The sequence below is a fragment of the Sipha flava genome, unplaced genomic scaffold (assembly GCF_003268045.1).
Source record: "Sipha flava isolate LNK unplaced genomic scaffold, YSA_version1 75_pilon_pilon, whole genome shotgun sequence".
Classification (NCBI taxonomy): Eukaryota; Metazoa; Arthropoda; class Insecta; order Hemiptera; family Aphididae; genus Sipha; species Sipha flava.
Genome location: NW_020273615.1, coordinates 709,991 through 734,926, shown reverse-complemented (window position 1 = coordinate 734,926; position 24,936 = coordinate 709,991). Strand labels below are relative to the sequence as shown.

Here is a 24,936-nt window from a genome sequence, read left to right as displayed (position 1 = left end):
CGATCAGGAACCATTTAAAAATCAGACATAAAATAATACACACAATTACTCGATCGATTAATATGTGATTTCTTACATATTTCTTAATTTGATTTAAATTTTCATTTGTTGAAATACTCGACTTCGTATAGTACATAAATATTAGCAATTTATACTACTTCATATTTTCTAAATTTAAGATCAAGTGAAAAGAAATTGCATATTATTTAATTTTTATTAATGTATTTTATTTAATTTTTTTTTTCTTTAGTACAGTTTGGGTAGTCATCGCTTTAATACTTGTCTTGTCCACATTATTCCAAATGGACTCGAAATATTATTATTGCTATACGTTACTATTACTATGAAATTATACGTATACAGTATATTCGTGAACGTATTGTAATATAATAGTATATGGAGCGATAAAATCGTATATTTTAATAATTTACGAAACCCTTAAGCAAAATTCTATTGTAATATCATATCGTTCCTTCGTCTCTCAATTCATGATGAAGATCGAATTGTATTAATTAGGATTACGAGCATCATGTTGAGAACGTGTTATTTGAATGCACGAGAATGGGTTTTGCGTTAAATATTGCGTTATAAATTCTACGCGACTGCCGAATATCCGAAGTCGCGAATAAATTATCGTACATTTATGGAGGCATAGGTATATACATTTTACTCGTTACACGCGTAACATGTCGTTTTTCAAAATGTTTGTTTTAATATAACGAATTTATGGACACATACGTTAAAGTGTTATACGAAAATACGTTACTCGTTATGTTTTTTTTAATCATAAATTATTGCTCATAGTTATTCATAATTACGTATGTATATTTTCAAAACACAGATTTTTGTATCTTAATGTATGGCAGTAATTGATGCGTACTCATAGATCACCCTTATAGATGGGCATATTATGCATTATCATACGGCAAGGGTTTTTAAACATTGTAAATTATGTGTTCCCATGTAAAATGAATGAAAAAAAAATATTAATTTCTTTTTTTAATCTGCTTGATTTCAGTTTTTGAGATAAAACTATTTAAACAAGTTGATTGCCTTATGTGTGTTTCCAACCAATATAAACGTTATGAGTAGCTTTATATATGATCATACTGTACAATTGTGTGAGTATCAATGTGTACGTTAAAATCGTAAAAAAAAATGTAGCACTCATTGTATGAATTCAACATTCTACGATTGGCAAAACTTCAATAACTGATTCAAATGTTTAATACTATTAAGTTATTTTAATTTTAATTAAATTACGAATACTAAAAACTCACGTTTGAAAAGGCTATATTCCTTCATAATCCGTTTATGTTTAAATAATTATTTTTAATATACCAGATTATTTTTTCACATACACATTTTATTTAAGTTGATAAACATTGTTTACTTCCTCGTAATAATGTTCCTTATGTGATTATCATTAACGTGATAACTCATATTACAATTATCAAATTACTTTTTCAAGATAATTGATACTTTTTTCCGAGTCCTAAGATTTGAGGTTTTGTGACTCAAATTTATGTTTAAAATAAATTATTTTAATTATAAAAGTTTTATATAAATAATTTTATGGAATATATGCATTTTAATAAACCAGATCTACTTAAATTATATATAATTGTTTATAGAAATTAATAGTCCATATAATTATATAGAAATTAAATATTTATCAGTAAGTAAATATAATGCTTTTAATAATTGTTAATAAACATCCCGAGAATTATTTTTTTTAATTATTATCATCGTTCAAACTTCGAAACAATGTTGATTTTTGAAGAAATATACTCAACGATATTTGGTAAGATGAAAAAACTGATTATCATAACTTCTAGGTTTAATATTTAGGTAAAGATTCCAAATTTCATCTCTTTTATTTATATTATCGTGTAACAATGTAACAAAATTATTCCACGAACAGTTTAATAATCTAACTGAACTTTTAAGTACGAAAAAAGAAATTATTGACGATATAGATTTAACGTTTAATTAATATAAAAAGCAAGTTAATTTTAATTAAAAAATTTTTTATTTTTAGTTATACTGAGACGTGAATCTAAGAGGTCAGTAAGGGAATCTCGTCCCCTCCCCCTTTTAACATGTGGTTTATTGTATAAATGTAAAATAAATACTGATAAGGAATATCTTTACTTGAAGATTGGCCAAAAAGCTAATTAAAATATTAATTTTCTTATTTATCATTTTAATATGTGTTATTGCTTGTATACCTATAAATACCTATAATATCGTATTTATTAATATACGAATTAATTAATATTTATTTCTGTAAATAAAATCTAGATCCCCTTCATTTTATATTTATAGATCCACCTCTGGTTATGCTAATGAAGTAATAAATTGATCTCTACTTGAAATTTGCTTTGTTTGCAATAAAATTTATAAAAATATATTATATTTAAACTTTTTTTTTTTTTGTTACATTTTTATTCATTGTTAGAGGTCGATAGTTATTTATACATACTTGTATCTATCAATATATATTTTATTGTTCTAATAACATTAATCTAAAAATTTGCGTATGTAAAATAATAACAATAATAATAAATGACAATTATAAATAATTACTTTAAGTACAGAAAAATCAATTTGAACGAATACATTATAGAGAGCACATGAAAGAACATAAATCAAACTCGTTATAAATCTTTGCCGTTATTACGCTTGCTTTAAGCATTACAGCTTTAAGTAGATTATATGCTTCGTATGTAGCTTAGTGCACCGTAACCATATTTTCCTGCGAAAGCTATTGTCGAAATGACGAACCAAATATTGTAATTTTTTTTCAATTCCGTTACAAATATTTTTTTCGGTTGTGACGTAAAAAGAACGACCGTTTGATCAAATTAATGCAATTCAATATAACATATCTAGTCATATAAAGTATTCGAATAATTTTTTTGTATTCGAATACTATTTCAAATACTTTTCATAGAAAGTATTCAAATACATATTCTGAATACTTTTTTTTTGTATTTTTATTCACTGTAAAAATATTTTTTTTCCGAACTTATAAAATAGTTTCAAATTGGGACAATACTGCAGTTTTTAAATTTTAAATCTTAGATTTTATACGTTATATAATTATGAACAATAGTTTTTCTCATCAGTCATTTCAGTGGAAATATAAATGACTAATGGAAATATTGCGTTTATTTTTATTTGTTATCTAATTAATATTAATTCACTTTAGTGTTGCGGATCTCGGGATATTTATGACTTGCCAGTCGACAGTCAACAGACAACGGTAGACAGACGACTTTCCATAAAACATATTTTTTTAGTATTTAAAGTGAAAGTTTTTGTAATTTTTATGTCTTCATTAATTGGAGAAATGGTAAGACGATCCTGTACAGGAAGAATCGAGTTTGAATACCAATATTTTGAGTTCGAAACTTGAACTTCCTTGGGACCATTACAACGATCATTTTAAAATGTAAAGTTACTTAAATATGAAATGATCTATCAAATGTACGAAGTTAAATACGCGCATTATCTGCCATCAAAACTACGTACAGCAGAATCTAGATCAAAATCCAACCTTCGTAATCATTTAAAGGTAGGTAAAATGTATAAAATTATTTGTGTTTCATAATATAACATTATCTGTATATATATTTTGGTATGTAAATTTGTTTATTGATTAAACATTTTAATTTAAATCCAGTTAAAAAATTATTAAAGTTAAACATTCCCAATGATAAAATCAAAGAAATATCTTCAACGATTTCATCCCAGAAACGGCAGAAATATGATGAAACAGAAATAATATACAAATCTGCAAAAACTCATAAACACACTAAATCAAAATTATTAGAGTTTTCTACTGGAAGAAAAAACTATATAAGTCAAGATAACAATCAAAACTTTTTATTATTTATAAATAATAAAATAATTATATTATAATGGTAATTTTCCGAACCATTGTTTGTCTGTAACCTATAGGTACCTACGTATTTTCCTTTCTTTTTTACGACTATTCCAATATCAGTGCGCAATTTTTCGGTTTTCCGTTCATCAGAATTTCGTTATTCGGGTGTTTATCGATAGGTAGGTAGGATATTAAACTAACTGTTATCTGGACGAAATTAAAATAAAATTATCATAATTTAATTTTTCATTCGTTTGAATCTCGTATTACGTATAGGTTTTCATTATTAATTTTATTATTATTTATTTATTAATTGTGTATTTGACTACCTAGTTACTTAATTAAATTGTGCGTTTTGCGACGGCTAACATAATATCCTATGACGAGTCTGTAATCTGTGTTGATTGTACAAACCTCTTGTATGATATTTTGTATGTATGTAAGCTATGTAGTTACATTCTTATTTTATATTTTAACTACTTTTTTGACATTTTTTTTGTTTTAGATGAACTTGATACTTTAGTGCCAAACTTAATTGTGATTGAGTGTCTACCCTTTAGTTTAGTTGAACAAACAGATTTCAAAACTCTAATTCAAAAAGGCTTTCATAGGAGAACACTCATGTTTCGCTCGACTTTAACGAAAAGATTAGATACTCAATTTCAACACCATTTGAACTGTCTACAAAATGAAATGGCTAATATTGAATATCTTACTACTACTGCTGAATTCTGGTCAATATTCAAAAGGTAATTTAAAAACTAATTCATTTAAAAATACAAGAAAATGAATAATTAGGTTAAGTGTTTAGCAAAAACTTTTCCAAGTGTATGTATTATGTAACAAGGTTTACTCGGTATATATTTATATAGCTATTGACAGTATAATATATTTATAAGTGGGCTGCAGATTTGAGATAGATGATTTTAAATATGAAACCTTTATTGACTTAAATTAAATATTTCAGAACTTGTTAGGCACTAATAATGAATTACTTATAAAATAAATTAAAATTATTTAATATTAATACACCATTTCAATAATATTAACAAAAAATAATACAGTAGAATACATATAGTATACAATAATTTAATTAAAAACAACATAAATATATAAAACTCAAATAACCACAGCCATACACTTACTCTAATTTCAATTTAATGATTCAATTATATTTTTTGTTATATCATACATAGGCATTACTTGTCATTGGATAATCAGAGAGGATTTAATTAGAAAATCATGTATAATGGCTGTAAAACGATTGGAAGGGAAGCATACATTCGATGTGTTAGCCAAAGAAATGGAATCATGAAATATAATATTAAAAATAACATCAGTTATACATATAAAGATAATGGTTCAAATTTTGTTAAAAATTTTAATTAATAAATTAAATATACTGAAAATTTTAGTATTCTCTAGGCAGCTCAAAAACAATTTGTGTTTTTAAATAATTTTGTTATCAAATATAGTTTAACTACTTAAATTATATATCAATACTTATTATTATTAAACACTTTAAGAATTTTTGGAAGAGAAAATGATATGATACACACACAGTGATACTATAACTAATATTGATGACATTGAAGAAGAAAGAGATATTGAAATGGTACACTTAACCGATATTTTTGATGAAAATGTTTCTTCTGATGAATTTAATTACAGTTTACCTAAACAAAAAAGATACGCAACCCATACATTGAATTTAGTTGCAACAAATGTAAATATCTAAAACATTATTTTTGTGGCTTGGGTCTAAAAGGGCCAATATTGCTTTACAAATTTTGAATATTCAAACTTTTGAGCTTATTTTCAATTAATAACTGTAAATATTTTATTTTCAGTACATCAAATTTTAAAATTTTAAATGAAATTGAACCTTTTAAACCTAAGCCACAGGTTTATTTTACTGTTCTATACAATTATTTACATATTTTTATTAAATTAATTTTATAGAATAAAATAATCTTCGCATATTAAGTTTTGAATTAATACATTTTTGATTAATGGAAATAATAATTAATAGTTTTGTTTATAATTTTTTTCAGGATATTGAAAATGCACTGGTTAAAGCCGTTAAAGGTGGTACAAGAAGCGAAACTTTTCAATCAAATAGATATAGTGATTATGATTTGTTACTTTTCAAAAAAACAAAGAAGACTAACTACAGCCAAATGCATTATACTTTGAAATAAACAAAATCGGTCTACAACTTCAGAAGATATTGTAAAAAAAATACTTGGGTATTTATCTAAAAACTTCTAATGAAAAAGGTGGAACTTTCTTTTTGACTCAACCTAACATTTTTTGTTTAATTTTAAAAAAAAATTCTGGTGTTTTTTTGAAAATGAGTGATGATTTAAATGTCAGTCTTTTCAATAAATCAGACACAGAATTGGTGAGGGTTAGAAGATTATGTTATTATTATGGAACCTCTACCTATTTGTCTAAATATTTTACACGGTGACAAAAGTATGTATGCATTTTGAATTTTTAGTTCCTTCAATTTCACAACTTATTACTAAATACTCGCCCACAAAACAAAGTAGGAATTTTAACGTTAATGGTCCTTTAATAAACATTATTAAAAATAGTTTAGTTAAAAAATTGTTTGTAATGTTTAGTGATTCATTTTTTAGTAGTTGCAACAGTTTCTCATCCTTTCTTTAAAACGCAATAGTGTGATGAAACAAATAAAAATTTTGCTATAAAAACATTTACAGATGCTGTAGTAGAAATGCATGCAAATTTATCTGATGTTAAAAATACCATATATAGTGAAACTACTGAATGTAATGAAAACTATGAGATCAGTGAAAATAATTTTTCCCATGGTAAAATAAAAATTTAATAAATTTTCCCATTGAAAATGAAATATCTACATACTTATCAAAAAGTCCGTATAAATTACTTTTATCATTAAACGAAACGCCATCAATTAAAAGTATTTTCATAAAATACAACATTCCTCTTCCAAGTAGTGCCTCAGTAGAAAGGGTTTTCAGTGTTGGGAGTGCAGTGTTAACAAAAAAACATAGTCGTATGAGCGACCAAAATTTTAAAGAAGTGATGTTATTAAAATATAACAAAAATTTATTTGTATAACTATTAAAACTATTTGTATACTTAAAATTATGGTCAACTAATTATTAAGCTTATTATTTGTTTAATCTTATGTTAAATAATAAATTATATTTGTTTCATTAACTATTAAAAAATAAGTGTTTTTTGATTTTATAAAATCATTTTTATTTTCTTAATATAATGTGCAGAGTATTTTACTATTTTATTAATAAAAATATTAAAATCAAAGGGAATTTAAATGAAAACGTGAATTGTTTATTAAATAATTGGTATCCACAGTTCAATAAAAATTATATTTGAATAATTGGTATATAAAATATTAACTGATATAAAATAGGTATATAATATTTAGTATTTATTTGATTCGCTTACTTTATACATCAAGTAGTAAAATTTCTCATCAAACATTAATTTCCAAACTATTCAAAATTAACATAAATTGGCAAAACAAAAATAATAGTTTACAAGTATTCGAATACTCCTTTAGGTACTGGAATACTTTTTTAAGTATTCGAATATATAATCTGAATACATTTTTTTAAAGTATTCGAGTTCTGAATACAAAATAAAAGTATTCTTTACAAGACTGAATACATCCCACTGTTAAATAGACGAAAAATGAAATTCACATTATTTCTATTTAAATTTATGTATTTATTTAATTTTTATATTAAATTCCAATATACTTGGGTCTTACACGATTTGACATTAAATTATGCGAAAACACAATTGTCATACGATTCACAAAATATTTTATTATATTCTTTACTGGGGCTTCAAATTATGTTTCAAACATAATCTTTAATATCTCTGATAGCCTATTAAACCATCTAACTACGTCAAGAAGTCGCTCAAAATAGCTTAACGATGATAAGATTCTAAATAAAGTGATCTTCAAAATTAGATTAATAATAATTTAAACAATTTTTTTTTCAATTTTACACTTTTATCAAACTGAATCTATAATTCCGAATTTTGCAATATTTAACATACAAATAAAGTTTTAGACATTCAGTGGCAGACAGTGAAAAGGTTTTTTGTAAACTTCAATATTGATATAACTTCTATATTGATGATTAATCAAAAATGTGTATTATATTGGAGTGAGAACACAATATTTATTTTAAGATACTTATAACTAGGGAACGGATTTATATGTAAACACATATTTTTATTAAAACGAGATATTTAAAATTTGATAAGAAATGTTCATGATTTAAATCATTCCTATTAATATGATGCTACTTTTATTTTACATATTTTTACATATTTTGGTATAATTACATATTTTTACATATTTCACTAATTTGTAAATATTTTTAAACATATTTTATTATTTCATCATTCATACGTCTTCTTCGTACAAAAATACAAAAAATTATTTCAAATTTAGATCCAGAACTTTTATCGCTATTAGAAAAGCTCAAAATATTATGCAAAATGAAACATTGAAAACAAATTTAATTTTCATCTTAGTGAATTTTAGTTTTATTGCACATACAATTACAAAATTAGAAACAAAAATATGTCCTTGAATGAAAGTATGCAAATTGTCGAATCAACGATTGCAAAATGAAAACTCGTAAACGGACCAATAGGAGAAGTAGTAAAAAAGAAAATTCATGTTTTTACAGAAAAAATTTCAGGCCATATTGATTTTAAATTAATTAATGACATAATTAGTGGCAGACACCCTTCTAAAAATTTGGAATTATCGCCTTCTAATATTATGCCCTTCAAATATGCTTAAATCAACCGATGTAGGTTGATGTGGAACGATCATTTAGCCGTTTTAAAAATATTTTCAGATTTAATAGGCGACATTTAATATTTGATAATTTAAAATATATTGTAATAATTCAATGCAACAAATCATTTTGATAATTTAATAATTATAATTTTTTTTTTTTTTTAAATTTTTTTCCTACATATTTGGATGGTTTTAGTACATATTTCATAAATTATACTTACATACATATGTACATATTTATGTATTTTTATTACATATAAATCCGTTCCCTACTTATAACTTATGGTGTATCTCATCTTAAATGCACAATAAATTATGTTATAAATATTAAGTCAATACATATATATATATATATATTTAATATAATAATGAGTGCACATTTTGTAAGAACAATGGTAATAATATGTACGCTACTGCTTTTCCCGTTGCTTTTAATTTTATCGTTGCACACTCGTAACAACCGAATGATGAAAATAGTTATACCCGAAAGATTAACAAAAATACCTTAGCACGTTAAACAAAGAACAATAAATTAATGTTGTGAAAACATTTTTAAAGCATTTTTCCTAATTTTTATTGAATTTCTAAATTATAAAAATAATATTTTATTCGTAAAAAAAAATTATGATTTTTTTAAATTTTTTTATCATAAACAAATAAATAACTATTAAGAGTAATTATTTGATGAATAATAAAATTCATTGCTAATAAATGTTTGAAAATATCATCTCCAAAATAGTATAATTTTATTTATTTTTTTTTTTTTATTTTAATATTTTTTAGATCTTGAGCTATTCAATTTAATAATCCTATAGTTTCACTATTTTATTTTTGTCCTAAATGTTACTTATATTGATGTTCATATTTTACTTCATGTTCCTTGTACAATGGTAATTATAAATTCATATAATTATAGTTGAATACAAAATGTTTGTATTTACGAAAAATTATTATATTATATTTCTTTATTATCTAATATACATTTTATATAATCTGGTAGATCTACAAGTATTTCACAATCAATTTGGTACAGTATTTAAGTGAAAATTACAACCGAAGAATTCAAATTAGTCAATCATATAAGTATAGAATATATAAGGTATTAAATTATTGAAATTATTGTAATTAAACAACGTACAATTCACAAAACCATATAACAAGGTTAAACACAAATGGTTAAGGTGATTTATTAAATAATAATCAATTGTTTGGGTGGTATCTATTGTGTGATTAATTTCATATTCCAAACTTATCCAAAAATAATATTCATGCATAGCAACTTGGAAACCGAAAATCGAGATCTTCAAACAAAATTTAAAAAAATTACGATACATTTATTTCTATAGAAAAAAAAACAAGAAAGAAGGAAATTACTAAAGAATATCTAATTTTTTAATGAAAAAATGTACAAACGAATCACATCGCAACTTTCAATTTCTAATTATTACTTATAGGCTAAAGTAATCGAACCATAGCTTAATCTATTACGTAAAACTATAATTTCATAATTTTTTTTTACGTATTTAATAAACAGAGTCGTTTCTATATTATTACAGAATTCGTATTCACAAAGAGCAACGGTTGAATTTCATGGTTAACTAAATCCATATTTTTACGCATGAGACTAGGCTGTTATGTTTATTCAGCATCCGGAACAGCGTTCAATTATGCAAATATTGGACAATTTTTTTTTCGTAAATATAAAAATAAACGGTGACTTTAAATTGAACTAAATGTATTTTTTAAACGAAAAGTAAAAAAAAAAAAAAACAGTGAAGATAAAGAAACAATGCAAAATATTATTCTATAGTGGCCAAAAAGAAAAGCATCCGTCCATGTTATACTAAGAGGGTATATAAGGTATTACGATTATGTCTTCCGTTAAATAAACCGAAAATATTTTACTTTTTCAATTCTAACGTTGACTGTACATTTCTAATATTGAGCTTCTTTTCCTTTCAAACCTTTCGTATTCCGTTTTTAAAATGGAGTGACACATGGTGTGACTACTAAAATCGGCTATTTTCTATATTGTTCTCAACATCTAGCACGTTAAAAGTGAATGATTTCCGTTTGATCTATTTAATGTTAAATATACAAGAAACAGACCAAAATACATTTCTATCAATATATGTAGTACCTAAAATGAAATAAAATTCGTTATCGTTTTAAAAAATTGTTTATTATCAATAAATCGTGTCCCTATTTAACAGGGACACACACCACCCTTCACAGAGCTTTTGATCTTAGGTCGTCAGTGCATGCGAACGTGCATACACACGTTTATATATGCGATTTATTTTGACTTATAATTTTAATCCATTCGACTTGTGATTTTCGTACGAGTATTGAAGAGTATTCGGATCCAGTGCAATTAAATTTTGCATTTGTCCTTTTTCTTTCAACCTCGCATCGACATCTAAAGGTCTACGGCAAAATAAGTAAGTGCTGTTTTATTTAGCTTGGCAGACTGTACAATTGCGCTGATCGGCTCTCGAACCTTCTCAACCCTGAGAGCCCTCCCTTGAACAAGGAGTAAGGTAACAACCCTTTAATACATTAATACCTCACCGTCATTCACATATATACCATCTCCCTCATCTCACCTTTACCTTCACCTATTTTATTTTTTGTATTTTTGGGTTATTACACCTTCATTTTTTTTTTTTAATTCTAGAAACTTTTTAATGTAATCAATTTTTTTTTCGTTTAAAATTATAATAAAATAAATAAAGGTTTAATTTAAATGCTATCTTTAAAATATGGCCTAGCTTTCCAAAACAAATAATACTGTATTGAATTGCTCTAAATCTGAGGTTTAGGACTTATTTAACACCATAATGGCTTTGGTATTGATACAAATTTTTATTAATCATGTTACATTTATATAATTGGATTCTATACTGCAACAATAATTTGTCATTATAATTAACAGAGTACTTATTTTTTTATTGATAGTACCTACCCTATTTACCGAATCACGTGTAAGATTAAAATGATTAAAATCTATATAAAGTATGTGTATATCCTTATTAAATGCACAGCTATTTCCCGCCATGTGTTTGATTACCTACACGAATTCCATCTGTGGATGACTTACACTTACTACCATAAGGCGGGTCTGGTATTTTACTATTTTTTCTCAATAAAAGGTTTCAATCTGGTTAGTAGATACGAGATTGAAAAATACTTTTTTTTTTCTACTTACAATATGGATTTTTTGTATCAGTATTTTATTTAAATTAATGTATTACGTGTATCGAACCATAAGATATAATGTATGCTAACGAACTTTATATATTTTCCATCAATTCAGAGCATACAATAAATTACCCTATCACAGTTGTATACCAGAAATTCAAATAGTTTCTTGGCAATATAAATATTATTACAAACAAGTAATAAAAAATTATTGCAAATCGCATTTAAAACATGATATTGGATTTTGATAATTCATTAAATATACCTGTAATTAGAATGTATTTTCAATAATTATAGTAGTTAATATAATGATTCTCAATAATATCTGTATCATAATTCATCGTAAAGATAAATACATTTACGATATCGCTCATGTAATTTAATTATTTTAAATACGGTTGCTTTATGCAGTTGCTAACATATAAGTAATATGATTTTGAAATAAAATGAAAAAAGACGGATCCTTAATCAAATATTGCTAAATATGTTTTATAAAATAACTATAATGTATATTTTGATATCAATACAGACTTAGAAAAATTAAATGTCAAAAACAGCATTAAGAATTATACATACACGATGAAAAATAATTATTTATAATTTTGCAAATATACAAAACTAATTTAAAAATAATATCTTATGTCATTATATTTTAAATAACAATAAATAGAATAACCAAAGTGTTTATATTTCTTAACTAGAGGTCTCGTTTTTTGTACGTGATTATGAATATACGCGTTCACGTATACTGTGATCACGTGAACGAAAAAAAAAATAAATCACGTGAACATGTATCTGAATCATATTCAGATTCACGTGAATTATTATAATCACGTGAACAGACATTAACCGAAAATTTAATTGTATAAAAAGTAGCCTTTATAGAACAAAAAGTTAGTTAATTCTAATTTAAGAGTTCTAATTTAATCTAAGATTTTGTTAGTTTAGCGTCGATGGTTAGACCATTACTCACACATTGAATGGAAAATCAATTAAAACAAAAAGAAAACGATAATCAAAACGTCACATATTTTAAATGCACAATAATACAAGAAATTAAAGAACGAATTTAACTTGAATGGAATGAAATAAGTTCTGTCTCTGTCAAACAAATCGTGTCTTTTCTAGAACTTCGGTACAAAGATTTAGAGTTTGAATCGATTGGTGCAAGAGAAAAAATTCGATAGGTTGTAAAGGATTTACTTGAAAGATTTAGAACCCAAAACATCAATTTGGAGCAAGAACTACCAGTTAAAAAGAGCGATCTCGAATTTTTGTATGGTAATAAGATTACAGGCAATAATGTCATAAGTATTCAACGTATTTAATTTTAAAACTATATAGATGAATCTCAATTACGATTTGATCTAGATGCGCAATTTAATGGTGGAAATTAAGAGAGAATAAATATCCAGCTCTTACAGAATTAGCGAAGCAATATTTGGCTATTCCTGCTACGTCAGTCAGCTCCGAGAGATGTTTTTCTACTGCTGAAAATATAATTACTTCGAAAAGGACATGTTAACTGACTAAAAATGTAAACACGCTGATAACTTTATACTAAAATCAAGAATTTTTGCACTTAATATATTTTTGAGTTTAGATAGGCATAATATGAATGCAAGTCCATTATTCAATTATAAAAAAAAATAACTAAAATTATAAATAAGATGTGTTTTACTGTTCATTATTTTGTTTACCTATTTATTATAATTTCTTAGATTATTATTTATGTATATATTATGTATTTGCTTAAATTAATCATGTAATTCTAGATAAATTAATTAACATTAAATTATTAACATCATTACAAAAACTTTTATAATTAATATTATTTACAGTTATAAATAATGTTAGGCTTAGTTTACACATAGTCACTACATACAGAGACCGATGGCGACGAACATGATTATATAAATTCATGGATCCATGTGAATAAAATTGTAAATCCACGTGAAATTTTAAGCAAAGGGTAATATGAATTGAACCTTAATTTCACGCGAACACGTATTTATATATTACAATAAAAATAAATACTAGGTACAGTTATTTTTTTTTTACATATAATTTATGCTCAAACGTTTACTATTATTTTGGAAAAATTTTGGAAGTAAAAGTAATGAGATGAATACCTACAATTTAGGTCCGACACGTATCCAACCCAGTTGAAAAATATCGAATTTACTTTAATTTATTGAACTAGTATCGTTATATTTGAAACTCTGATGATAGGGACGTTAACTTATATTAATAGTATACCATAAAATATACCTACATACGTTAAAAAATGCTGTATAGCTGGAATCCAGTGTTATTCACAAAAACAAATTATAATATCATAATCTTTATTTAATGCATCATAATTTAAATGTTAAGCACATTCTAAATTATTATAATCTATTTTTAAACTCTGTGAGCAGAGACTTTTATTGTTTTGTTTTTTTTTTTTCTATTCCGAAAACAATTAAGAGAATAATGTTTACACCTTCGAGGTACAGAACGTTTATTTTTCTTTTTCCGTTGAGTTTCGCTTGCACCATCAATATTTATTTGTTATTTAGTAGGGCGTATTTTTTTTATTTTTATTTTTATTTGAATACTGTTTTCTAATGAAACTCTTGAAAAAACGATTTTGAGTGAAAAGGTAAGGTGGATCAGATTATATTCTTAATTTGGTTTTTATAGTATTTTGACTACAAAAGTGTAGCAAATGTTGGTAGTTATAATCGTATTGTCAACAGTGTTGGGACTTGGTTTCCGTTTAATTACGCATATTTTCCTTCTCAATTTTACAGGCTTAGTACCAGTGTTGGGACTTATCTAGATCAATTTATCTAGATAAATTATCTCGATAGATTTTTTGTCATATTTTATCTTATTTAGATAAATAACGCTAAGTTATCTAATTACTTATATAAGATAAAATTGTTACTAATCAAAATAATTGTCTGTATTCTTGCCAAGATTAAAGTTATTTTTATTCTTGTACGAAGACGAATCCAACAAATCAGAGATCATCAAAATCGGTCCAGCCGTTCTTGAATTATAAATTATGTGAATAATCTGACTTTCTTTTATACAAATAGATTTTGTATTCATAATCATAGGACTTGTATTAATAATAAGTAATTATTTTTTCTTGGTATGACATGTTGTTTGTATTTTCATGTCGGAAAAATATTTTTGGTATTTTCAAACTTAATTTCTTATTTTTCCATGGAAGTTCCAAATATAGTTATTATTATTGTTATTATATTGTAGCGTGAACCAAGCATGTGTCGCCACCTAGCGGTTTCCGATTGCGCAACCGGCGCCGACGCACCTGCTCTCTTTGATATGCGAGGTGCGTCGTTCCTTTCGCGTCACTTAATACTCAATATAGAGCACTCTTTTTTCACTGACTGTTTTCTTTCCGGACTTTCTTTTACATTTTTTAAACTATAAAATTAATTTCATTCCTTCGAATTCTAAAAAATCCTCAAAATATATCTTTAATCACTTCTCAAAACTATTCCACGTCACAATACATCTTCACTTTAAAAGAAAAACTCAGAAAAACCAAAATATCTCCAATCCACGCTCTACTATACACATCAAGATCATACACGCTTAAATACCCGGCCTAACAACTACAAAATCACCTCTCTCGTAGTTGTCCAGCTGAAATTCTACGGGTACTATGCATACAGAATACAATTCGTTGTATTTTACTGTATGTGACATAGTACCCCGTGGAAAAGTAAACCAGTTAACTTGCCCGTTGACCTCCGTCAACAGTGACGTCAACGTCCCCAGCAACCAGAACGTTAGCCGCCATCTATAGTGCCGCTGCCGATCGAACAACTCGTGTGGCCGCCATCCACAGTGCCGCTGCCAGTTGTTATTTTCAGCCACCCGCCACGTTGCCGCGAACGAGCCAAGCAGTTCTTACGACTTGGGAGGGCTGTTTGCGATTTATCATTCAACCATTTAAAACTATATTAATCAGTAATATACCTTCATCTAAATTCTATATATGTTTGTGTCACATTTATAACTTTTATTTATTCAAATAAAAAGAAAAATAGTTATTTTCTATATAAAACATTGTCTTATATACTTTGAAATAAGATATATATATACGTATACTTTGACAATCCTACACATAAAGGAGAGACAAACGTTACAATATATATATATGATTTTAGTATACATACATAGCTCATACGCTGAATAGTCAATACTTCACTCTTGGAACCCGTAAAGTCGTAACTACTTATAGAATAATGAAAATCATCAAATTAAGATTATATGGAAAACAATATTGTTAACTTAAAATAATCTCTTATGTATTATGTATTCATCCTAATATGTACAGAGCAATTTTCATTTTTTTTTTTTGTGTAACATTTTAGTGATTATTAAATAATGTAAATTATATATAAATCCTGCTTAATGGTACACTATATTACTATAATAAACATCAAACACTTAGGTACCTATAGATAATAGTGATTATAATTGTGTCTTCATAGATATTATTAGAATATGAAATATTGACCAAAAAATAACATTTTTGAAAATATCTTTTTTTTTTTATCTAGATAAAAATGAAATTATCTTTTATCAATTATCTTTATCTAGATGAATTTGGATATATTATTTTTCAACTATATCTAGATAAATGTTGCATTATCTATTCCTAACACTGATTGTCAACATTTAATATTGAAATTATCATATATATTTTTTTTTTATTTTAATTTATCAGTAACATAAAACATAATCAGTAATTTTTGTTCGGTAGTTTTTGGTGCCTAATTTATTCGTCGGTCTTTTCAATTATTCGGGTAACTGTTTCAAACTGAAACTAATACAAGATCAGCAACTCAAAAGTTACAAATCTATGGTTTACTGTTCGGGGTACTGTGTCTCCTGAAGGATTTCTTTAGAATTCACTGATTACATAATTTTGACTTCACTGAGATATATGTTTCAGTATTAAAAAAAAAAAAAAAAAAAACATTAAACATTGTAAATTTATATTTGTATCCTTAAAAAATCAACTCACTGATTGCTATTCATATTTTATCGCTCAGTATTATTATATTAGTCTTTCAAAATCGTATAATTTAATAACCAAACTATATGCACTTATTTTGATATTGTGTACTGGGTTTCTTAGCAATCCATACTATAAACATTTTGCTTAATAAAGTTGTGATATTTATCAAAAAATTACTTTTCGTATGTACTAACTAGAACTCGATTCATATTTTTTATTTTTTATCTGGTGATGAATTTGAGAAATTCTTCTAGTCGAAATTGTGTGCATAGAAAAAAAATAGAAATAAAAGTCACAGATTATGGAAACACTAATACACTCGTGGTTTCACTCGCAATTTAAAAAAAATGTACATCACGGTAAGAAAAATCCGAGTAAAAATATCATATAGGTGTCCCACACTGTTTTACCGACTTTCGTATCGACAGTCAATATTGAAGTTTTTTATTTATTATTTTTCAATTATATTTTGTGTTAGGGATTCTTGAATACTACATTTTCACATATTTCAAACGCAGCGTATGTAACGATAATTTGAAACATTGCACCGTTGTTGTTATAGTGTTTTTGATCGCTGTACTGGAAATAAATATCCACTGTGCATTATTCGTTCAAAGTGTTATTTATTATATTATTATTATTAATAGTGAATAAATGTTAAATATTCATAATAAAAATCGAACAGCTTGAAAATATATTTGAAGATGTGGTAAGTTTTAATAGAAATAACTGTTAAAATATAACTAATTAATTTTTTAATCCAGTTGGAAAACTTCGATGACAATGGATACAATTTACTTCCTTTGTCGACTGTAATTTCCATTGAAGAAATACTTTTAACTTTTGCTTACGATACACTGCAACTAGATTATTCCCCAGGCATGTTCACTCCACCATAGCAAGATTGTTCCTTTGGCATGTTTACTCCAACAAAACGCAATAATAAAATATTTGATTCTAGTAAAATAATTTCATAAATTAAATAATCCCTATCAAAATATAATTCCTTATTTTTTACATATTATATTTTTAAGGAATACCAATGAAGCATAATTTGATAAAAGTGGTGTTGATTAATATACAGCGAGGCGTTAGATCTCGATTTGAAAATGTAGGTCATTTTAATAAGGTAATACATATATGAATATAAAAATTAATATAATAAGAGTATTTTTGGAAAATATAGTATTATAGAACTGTCACAAAAAATAACAACAATACGTAACAAACATACAAAACAGGCTTTATTTGTTATTATAAATATTTTAGTTTTTAAGCAACAGAACAAGAAAAAGGAAACCAGAAAAATATCATTGAGAAAATCTTAAAATGTAAGGTGTTATAATACATATTTCAATTGAAATTACTTTACCCCTCATGCTATATAGTTGAGTTAGAGTTTGTGCAAGATTCAAGCATATCGTCGGTTAAGAGGTGTAAGCGACAAATTTTATACTTTTCAGGAAAACCCAAAAAGGATTTTGTGTTTATTTTTATTTTCAACATAGTACAACTTTAGTAGTTTGTTAGATAGTCCTTAAATTTTTTCTAAATAAACTTATTATATTAATCTTTAAGATAAATTTAATTTCATAGGAATTTATTAATTTTTGATTCTTTTGTAAATATCTAAATTATATTTTTGGAATTTACCATATTTTAATTTGCTTACTTGTATTTTAGTCGCTTACGTAATTAAAATAAAAAATGCTTCAAACGCCATAAAAAAATGTATTATGTGAAACATACCCTCGTCATTAAGAATAATACGTCAATTTGAACAATTTTATTTTTTAATAAATTTGAATAAAATGCACTATAATTTTAGAATCTGTTATAATATTTTTAATTTTTTTTCTTTTTAAAATATTATTCTATTAAAAATAAAAATGAACAAAAAAAAAAGCTCGTTAGGCAACAATAAATAAAATATTACAATTAGTTTAATAAAAATAAATAAAATATAACTCATTCAATAAAATTAACAAAATATTAAAACAACACAGAAAAACAATAAAAAAATTATTTTTAATTTTAATAACAATTATAATTAAAAAAAAAAACAATTCTTACATTTTTTTTTACCTCATGTGATCCACGTTTACTTAATCAAATTTGATAATTATTTTATTATTACGATCAATATAAAAAATTATAATTGTTATGAATTATTTGGAGGTTTAAATTGTTATAAGATAGCTATTAATTTTCCACCTGTTACAATCATTAAAATTATATTGAACTAACCTGAATATCGTTATCTCTTACCACATTTTTTTTCTTAATTGTTAGATACCACTCATTTGTTTACATAAAAAATATGCTGTAAGCGACGAATTAAACTATTATAAACGACAATATGGTATATATTTAACATAGACGGACATTGAGGGTTAAGTTAGGGGAGCATGAAGGCATGTTCTGGAATATTTACGGACTTTCGTTGTTAGGAAGAACCATAATTCGTACATAGTTAAGGAAATAAAGGAATAGATTTATACAGATAAAATAAAAAAAAAAATGAGTAGCTGTTCAATATTTTATATTTTTATGTTCCTATTACTTGTATATATTTGGTACCTCAACTAGAATAAAGTACGAGTAGCCACTAGTAAGTAGGTCGAAGAGTTTAAAAATATATGTTCATGCTAATGGATAAGACAAAAATGTTTAGCCCTCCCACAGATGTGACCAAATATCCGCCTGTGATATGTTATAAAATTGGGCACCTAACACAATATTACTACGTCACTTACTGTTCACTCAATTAATAAGAATGTCACCTACATCAAATATTGTCGTTTACACGACACTTTTTTTATACCTTTCGTTTAAAGCATACATTTTGATCATCAATAACACATTATAAGACTATGATACACTATAATGAAAACTATCTATGAATCCGGAATAGCGTCGTCTACAAATCTAGATACCAAATATACAATTACAATAATACAGTAATATACAATATATTACAACAAATAGCCTTTTAACCGACTATATGACTGTAGCACTGAAAATCAGTGAGCCAACACGCAATACTAGAAATAATGTTTAAAATTACGTTTTTGAGAAATTAAAGAAAAGGGTAACCTGGTAGTGGTTGTAACATGGATGTAAATTGTAAAGTTCAAATTCTAGAAAGCTACAGTTGTCTTCTCTATTCTATGATTGGCCACTTGCAATATTAAAAAAATGGACGATGTTTGAATTTGTGTCCAAATATCAACCCATCTGATACTTTTAAGTATGTATATTTTCAAATATTATTTAATTCAAAACGTTTTTTAGATAAAAATAATCATGGCAAGAATCTTAACTACACAAAACATACGTCTAGTGTGTAGGACTGCAAGTGACGTACATTAGCCAACGGTTTACATGTTGTTGGAAAAAAAATGTATGACAACGCATTTGAAATATGGGAAGCGTACAGATTTAAAGAAAATATGAAAAAATTATTTTTGCATATGAAATAAATAAAATATTAAAACTCGTGTTTAATAGTCACGAGAATTACAGATTTTATGCGTTTGCAAACCAGTTATTCGGGTTATGTTTGCATATTTATACGTGTAAATGTACTAAAAACTAGGGAATAATCATATTTGGATTGGGATCAGAATAAAAGTTTATGTTAATATGCTAGGATTAGATTTCGAATGCAAAACTTATTTAAATTTACTTAAGTGGAAACGTTGAATATCAAAAATTATAAACGGTTAATCATGCCCTGCCCTTTCTTTGAAAATAATTAAGTTTAACTAAAGGTGATAAATAATCATTTTACTATATTAATTATAAAAAAAAAAGAAGTGATAGTTGAATATAATATTAACACAATATTTATTAATTATAAAATTGCATGATGAACATTGCATAATCGATAGAACAATATTATTATTTTATAATTGGATTTGATTCTCACATTGATATCTAATATTTTATAAATAATATAATGTATTGAACTTTTATTATTTAAAATTGAAATTTATCTTAAGTTGAACATATTGAACCATACGATTAAACAATTCTGAGTAAATAAAAATATGCAGTTTATTTTCCGAGCAATAGTTTCATATGTAATATAACGGTGAACTAAATAAGTACTACATATTATTTAACACGTATAGTATATACAGTATATATATATATGCAACATTTCTACTATATATTCTAACCTAAAATACTGTTCCCGTTGGTCCTATTAATTTCACGGTATATTGTACTGTTTGTTTCTAGACATTAAATTACCTTGAGTGAAGTTTCTTTAACTCGTATTTTCAACAGTGTACACTTTTGAATCAAATAGTTAGCTCAGTTCAGTGCTTTTAAGAGACATTAAAAATACAATGGGTTCAAAACATTTGGTAAAACACGTACATATAAATGCACCTGTACAATAATTAAAATAACTTAAAATGACCCGGTGAAAAAAAAAATACTAATACAAAATTCAGAGAGTTTCACCAATATTTAATTTTCAATATGAGAAATTGAATTCGCCCGTTTTTTTTGAGAACGTTAGTAGTAATTTGATGGAAGTTTAAATGATTTTTCATAAACCCAATTTTTTTTAAATGTAGTTTGTTTAATTTTGACAATTTCGACCAACGGGTAAATATGATGACAAAGAAGAAAAAAAACAAATAGCATAAGAATAACTGGAATTTCTATAAAGAATTCATATATTATGATAAAACATTATTCGGTATACATTTATTATAAAATCTTTATACCACCTCTTTTAAACCGTTGAATCAAAAAATTTAACTACCCTTATTCACTTTGATGAATTGACAATGTTAAAGAGTATCCAATATTACTTGATTTTCATTTTTTATATTTTATATTGTAATATATATATATATATATATATATATATATATATATATTTATATAAATATTCAACATGTTTAGCCCGAATTCGAATAACAATTAAATATTAAAGTATGTAAATCAATTTATAATGCAATTATGCGCTGGAATATAAACGTATAGAGAACTTTCTAGATGTCAATATAAAAACTATCCAAAATTAAAATTCTATGAATAAATGTCCGGAATCAAGTGAAAAAACTACAACAACGTTTCAGATTTCAGTGTTAATACGTATCTTCACATATTATTCAAAAATTATACTATAATCTTCGATATACATATTATGATTTGTTGAACGAAAATTTCTGTTTGACGTTGATTGTATGTTGTCTAAAACTTTTAAATGTCAGTTTTAAATGTCCGAAAACATTTGTTTGATGGTTATAACAGCTAAAACATATTATTAATATTACTCCTTTTTTTCGTATAACAATATATATAAAGAAATGTACACTATTTCAGAATATATATTTCAGATCACAATCGTAGTTCATTAAAATGTTTGCGTTTACAAAATACCACCCTTCCATGTTTGTATTTGTTTATTTTTTTAATCAAAAATTACATACTAAGAGATTTTATAATTAACCCACATATCCATATAACACGCCCTATTCCATTTGAGTTTATAATATACAATTCATCCTTTCATTAGTCTTGCCAACTATTATAATGTTTTTTTCTTTCTTAAATTTGTTCAAGGACTACGCCCATAATATTTTTTTAGTTGTTCTCGTTAAGTCGTTTATTTTTGAAAAAAGTAATTATTTTGTGACTTGGATGAGATTAGTTTATAATCTACTAAATTATTTTTAATTTTTAAACAATAGATCTATTAATATGTTGTCAAAACTAATCTCAGTTCTTGTTCTAGTTATATTGACACAAAGTTTCAGTTTTTTTTTCTATTGAAACATAATCATACGTTTACGAATCATTAAATTTTTTAAAATCAAAGTAAAATATATATACAAATATATTACATATTATTATTACCTGATGAAAAATACAATTTTATTGACAGATATAAATAATGTCTATTGAAATGTTTATTTCTCTGAAATTCATTTAATAATATAAATGGTTAAAAATTAAATGTTGAAAATTACTTTACAATTGATCTATATAATTTGTGTCTTAAAAATAAATATCTAGAACTTAATATGTATAAATTGTAATTATATGGTATTATAACTTTTTTTTTTTTTACAGATATATAAACAAGATAATCATTCGATGGATTTCAATGTTTCATTTAAAGTTTTTTTTAATTACAGAAAATCTTACGAAAACCATCTAATATTTTAAAAATACATGAGTACTCGTGCATAGTACAATTTATTAAATCGTTGTGAACTCTACAAATTTAAATGTTTTATATTGAGTTATTTATGTCGACACGCAACATGTAAATGTCAAGTATTTGCAATACACTATAATATGTACTGGGAAAAATGAAACTAACGTGAAACACGAATGACATCGGCACAATTGTATGCGTAATAGTCTAGTAAGTGGTTTTCAAGTGGTTAAGTTTTCAATAACCTACGAAGCAGATTTAAACACTATTTATTTTACCCAAGTTGATTGTATGGGATTACGACAAATGACAATCGGAAAATAAAAGAAAATATGTATTCTTTATATATATATTTAAAAATACGTAATTCAATTTTCACAGCATGTACATATATAATATATATTACCTATACTACAATTTTTTGAATTTTTTGTGTCCATTGTCGTGGTACACGCGCTACAACCAACGAACAGTATTCGATGTAAAACCAATTTGTTGCTGATATGATGTACGTATACCGTTCGTATCGATTAATAACATTTACCGGCGTAGCGCTGTCAAACATGTATGAACTTTCTCGGGTTCACAAAAATATTATTTTTTTCGTATAGCCGTATATCCAAACACAACGCGTAGAAGTGTAGTTGAAATGTTGCTAAAACATTGCGCGCTCGAAACTCATTAATAATTTTTTTTTAATATAAAAAAAACTGTTCGAACACAATATATATACATATTACGAATAGTATTATGCATACATCACGTAAAACATAAATTAAACGTTGGGATTGATTTGTGCAGTATGTAATGTATAAATTGTAAACGCCATAGCACCGAAACCCTATTTATAATACGAATTGATAACATAACTTATATGGTAGGTTAGTGCTTCTCAAACTGGAAACCATGGAATATTTACTTTATTTAAACTATTTTCTTGGGCCTCAATTTATTTATAATTGTACATTAGTGATGGCAAAAATCCGTATTCACTGAAGTTTAAAAATCCGGATTTTTGAAGTTCGAAATCCGAAATCCGGATTTTACTGTAAATTCGTATTTTGGATTTTAAAATCTGGATTTTACATTGAATCCGAATTTTGGATTCTAAAACATTGAATTAGTATTTTTTCAAGAACTATTAATATTAAATATTAAATAATTAAACATCCTCAAAATTGAAATGTTTACCAATTATTAAGATATCTTATTTAGATCATCATCTTGCCTGAGAATTAAAATAACGTCTAAAAAGTGATGTAATGAAAGTTGTATAATTAGAATACAAAAATTTGCAATAATAAACTCAAATCTCCGATTTTTAAATTGAAAAATCCGGAATCCGGATTTTCTAGCCTGAAATCCGAAAACTGAAATCCAGATTTGGCAGATTTTCGAAGAATCAGGATTTCATTCCCATCACTATTGTACATCATTAAAATTAAATACTGTTATTAAGTCTATTCAAAAGTATAATAAAAAAACCATTAATTTACTAAACATTTTGATTAAGAACTATACATTAAAGGAGTTCTATGACAAAAAAAAAAAAAAAAATTAGTTGAACTGTGGTAGGTTATTTTGCGGAGAACATTAAATTGTCTAGCATTCTCAATGATTATCGTTAGAATTTATAATATATGAAAACATATTAATTCATTGTTGATAACATCGCTTTCGTTATTTAACCCGAGCACTTTTCACATTATAATATCACAAAAGGTGTCACGCACCAGAATGTCTGAAGTACCAAACGTTGACTACGACTTTACAAT

The 24,936-nt window shown here is 25.5% G+C and overlaps 1 protein-coding gene and 1 pseudogene across 2 annotated transcripts in view; one reads left to right on the top strand and one right to left on the bottom strand.

Moving 5' to 3' along the window:
• Window positions 1-24,936, bottom strand: part of LOC112692589 (hemicentin-2-like) — a 475,200-nt gene that overhangs the window by 194,770 nt on the left and 255,494 nt on the right. The window lies entirely within an intron of this gene.
• LOC112692617 lies at window positions 12,887-13,530 on the top strand (annotated as a pseudogene).